This window comes from Capsicum annuum, unplaced genomic scaffold, assembly GCF_002878395.1.
Source record: "Capsicum annuum cultivar UCD-10X-F1 unplaced genomic scaffold, UCD10Xv1.1 ctg39388, whole genome shotgun sequence".
Lineage (NCBI taxonomy): Eukaryota > Viridiplantae > Streptophyta > Magnoliopsida > Solanales > Solanaceae > Capsicum > Capsicum annuum.
In genome coordinates, this window is record NW_025846603.1 from 352 (window position 1) to 4,788 (window position 4,437).

Sequence of the window (4,437 nt, forward strand, 5' to 3'; positions counted from 1 at the left end):
TATATATTTTTTTAAAAATATATATTGTATATTGGAGTGTATATAGTGTATATTGGAGTGTATGTAGTGTATATTGGATTATTTATTTATTTTTTAAACGGGTTTGACCGGTTTTTAACCGGGTTTGACGGGGTTTTGGTGGGTTTGACCGGGTTGAGTTAAGTGGGTCGGGTTAGGGTGAGTTTTAATTTTTTTACTGTTTGGTCCGGCCCGGCCCGGCCCAGATAACGTCAAAACCGGCCCTCAACCCGGTTAAAATGGAAGGGCCGGTTCTGGGTTGGCCCGGCCCGGCCCGTTTGACACCTTTACCTTCAACTTGAAATCAGTTCACATCTATGATCTCCAACTTTAATTTGTATGTGTACATATAGGCATTTAAACTTGGATAAAGTTAAACAAATAGACACATGCGTTCTATGTGACATAATACATGTAGGACCTGAATTGGTCGAGTAAGATGCAACATATGACATATGCGTGTACTTGTTCAACATTATACAAGTACCTACTTGTACACATCTAAAGTTGGAGGACATAGATGAAAATTGAAGCCAAGTTAAAGGACACATTTATGTATTACGCCTTTTCAGAATTTAAAGTTGTGTTTGAGTATGCATTTTACTTGAATATTCATATACTAGCGTTAGGTTCAATAGATATACTAGTTATGTTTACTTAGTTATGTAGTTTTTCCATTTGTCCATTTCCTTGATGTCGTGCCCGGGCAGGTTCACGTGAATCTACGCTCTTCTTCCTAGATCATATATAACAGTGTTTTATTTTTTTAAAAATATTTAAATATAAATATATGAATCTACGCTTAAAGTATTTTCATAATAAACACCCATTATCTCCAAATTCTGAATACGCCCTTTGTGTGCCGCTATCCCACATATAATTTGCTAATTTTTTAGTTGGGTCCTCCCCCAACCACTTGTCATTCATAAAATATATTGTCAACATTTTTAAACTTGCCACCAAGAAACAACACCATTCCACATTACTTTACTTTTTGATAAAAATATCTTATAACCATACGAATTATTTTTGAATTTTTTTTATACAGAAAATGGGTTTGAATTATGGATTTGACTTTGAAAAATGAGAGGCCAGCTAAGTCTAAAACTTTGAATAGCATCTTTAGGTTGAATAGTCAATTTACATGACGATTGAACCAATTGAGTAGTGGATTACAGTATACTACATGACAACCTAGTAATACTGTCACCTTCTAATAATTTAATGCAATTTTCATTAAATTATTGCAAGTAGAACATACAATCTCGTCTTGGTTCTTCTCTTTGATTATCTCCATAATTTAAAGGTGATTAATAATGTATTTCTCAAATATAGGAAGATATATATAGTAAGGAACGTACATCGAACAAACTTTAAGAAAGATGCGGCTTTTAACGCCTTGATCTCATTGTGAATATCGCCGGAGTTTATGAGATATCTGAAATGCCTCTTCAAGAAAATATGTTATACCCTTTATGTAGTTGTAAGTCGGATTTAGAATATTGTAGCCTTCAAGAACTTATTAGGATTGGGCTCGTCTCGTAAAATCCCTGAAAAGTCAATGTCTACACTAATAAATAAAAAAACTATAATACAAAGATCTATAAATTAAATCCTCCTAAAAGCAGTGACATATTCACATACTACACTATGAAGGGTTTCATTTCTAGCATGGTGTTGTTAAAGATTTGCTTCATATTCACTATTCTTCTCATGGCACCCAATGGTTAGATTCCTTCTTGCTTATCTCTATATTATAATATTGTATTTTTATCATTATATATATTCACTACAAAAGAAAAAATTGAAAATAATTATGAATTTTGTTGTTAAATTGCTCGTAACTAAAAATTTTAAATAGTTTGATAATATATCACTAATCAATTATTGAGGTGACTGTCATATGACCAGGAGAACCCGTAAAAACAATCTCTTACAGAAATGTAAGGTAAAGCTGTGTAAAATAAACCTTTGCGGTTCGACCCTTCATTGGAACTCGTACATATATTGCTGGAGCTTTAGTGCATCGAGCTGACCTTTTTTCTTTTATCACTAATCCGTCATTAATTAGGGTTTAGCTACAGTATAGTGATTTTCATATCTAGGCTCTTGACATATAGGTGTTGCTGAACTAATTATTGTTTGAATGTGTGCATTTTATCTTATACTAACCATAATCTAATTTTGACGAATTTATATAATTGAATTTCAGTCAACGCAGGATGGGATATAGATCCTGAAATTTCAGGATTCGGAAGGAGATTATTACCTCAAATTATAAACGTTCCAAAATTCAATCCTAAAGTTGCAAGTTTGAGTGTCAAAGGAGCAAAAAGAATGGGTGTTCAAGGGAGGGGTTAAAAAAATAATTTGTTGATCTTGCTCAAACAACTTATATGTATTTTAAATTTATATTTTATTTGTCTCACTTTCTTTGGCTTCATTTGGGAGTATCTCTTGAATAATCCCATTATTTTTTCGAGCAAGATCACCTTATTTTAATTTGTAAGGATAATAGTGAAAAATTTAAATGATTATATGTTATAATTTTATATTTTAATCTTTATTCACTAAAAACGAAAAACAATTGAAAATAACTATCAATTTCGTCGTTAATTTGTCGCTAAATTACTCGTAACTATAAGTATTTTGATAATATATCACTAACTTGGGCGGAATCAGCTTAAAGTCATGGGTTCATCCCAACCGCTTTTGTTAGAAAATTATATTATTTATACATGATTAAAATTATTTTTTATGTATATATAGTAATAACAGATGTTGAACCTCCTTCGACTAATTCGTGTATTTACTTATTCTGATTTTGAATCCTCTTGGTGAAAATTCCGACTCTGCCTGTCTAATTTCTACATATTATGGTAGTAGTGATGTCGAATCTCCGTTCTAGCATATAGGTGTTGCTACATTTATTGTTTGAATTTATGCATTCTAATTATCTTATACCAACCATAATCTAATTTTGTCGAATTTGTATACTTGAATTTCAGTCAGCGCGAGATGGAATATAGATCCAAAAATCTCAGGATTCGGAAGGAGATTACTACCACAAGTTACAAATGACTCGCGAGCCAATCCTAAGGTTATGAGTTCGAGTGTCAATGAAGCAAAACGACTGAAAATTCCAGGGTGGGGTTAAAAAAAGTTATTTGGTTTATCTTGATCAAATGACAATATATGCACTAGACAACAAATGAGTATTTGTCTCGTATGTGTTTCATTTTATTTGTCTTTAGTGTTTCGTTTGGTAAGAATAATAATGAACAAATTCAAACATATAAATTTTTTAGTGTTTCTATTATTGAATGAAAAGGAATAACAAGTGTTGACTAAATATGTTTTAATTCCAAATAAGTTGGGCTCGATCATATGAGTCATCGTTGTTCATGTCATTTCAGTTAAGCAAAATATGTTGACTATCTTTAAGGTACATTTTCTTGATCTAATGCATCTTCATGGTAATAAAGGGCCAACTTGTCATCCGATTGACCGGGGCGGAGCCACTTTTCATCTAGAAGATTCATTCGAATCTCATTCGATGGAAAATTACTATTTTTATGTGCTTAAAAATATTATTTATGCATACATAGTAGATGTTGAAACCCCTTTGGCCAGTTTGTATGTTTACTTCTAAACCCCTTTAATGAAAATCCTGACTCCACCACTACTGGTCGATGCTATCTTGAGATGATCTCCAGCACCAACTTCTTGCAACATTTTTCCTTCTTCTCTCATCGATGTAATCAAACAAAGGACACATATTCAAACTTTATCCAAGAGTGATGTGTACGCAACTTAGCCCCTACCCTGTGAAGGTAGAGAATACGTTGTCTTGAGGTGATTTCTGGCACCAACTTCTTGCAACATTTTTACGACTTCTCTCATCGATGTAATCAAACAAAGGACACATCTTCAAACTTTATCCAAGAGTGATATGTACGCAACCTAGCCCCTACCTTGTAAAGGTAGAGATATGATGTCTTGAGGTGATTTCCAGCACCAACTTCTTGCAATATTTTTATGACTTATCTCATCGATGTAATCAAACAAAGGACGCATCTTCAAACTTTATCCAAAAGTGATGTGTACGCAACCGAGCCCCTACCTTGTGAAAGTAGAGAATACGTTGTCTTGAGGTAATTTCTGACACCAACTTCTTGCAACATTTTATGACTTCACTCATCGAAGTAACCTAAACCTGTTAAGTGGGCCGGGCCGAGCCAACCCGGAGCCGGCCCGTTAAAATTATCCTGGTTTTGGGCCGGGTTCGAGTTTGGATTTAAGTGGGTCGGGCCGGTCCGAGCTCAACAGTAAAATATTTAAAAACAACCCTAGCCCAGCCCACTTAACCCAACCTGGTCAAACCCACCTAAACCCGGTCAAATCCGGTTAAAAATCCGA

General features: G+C 33.9%; 1 long non-coding RNA gene across 1 annotated transcript; it reads left to right on the forward strand.

Moving 5' to 3' along the window:
* Nucleotides 1–1,376: 1,376 nt before the first annotated feature.
* On the forward strand, nucleotides 1,377–3,428 carry LOC124891652. The gene is made up of 2 exons (XR_007049779.1): nucleotides 1,377–1,744; nucleotides 3,027–3,428. It is a non-coding gene; the product is annotated as an uncharacterized LOC124891652 (long non-coding RNA).
* Nucleotides 3,429–4,437: the final 1,009 nt, after the last annotated feature.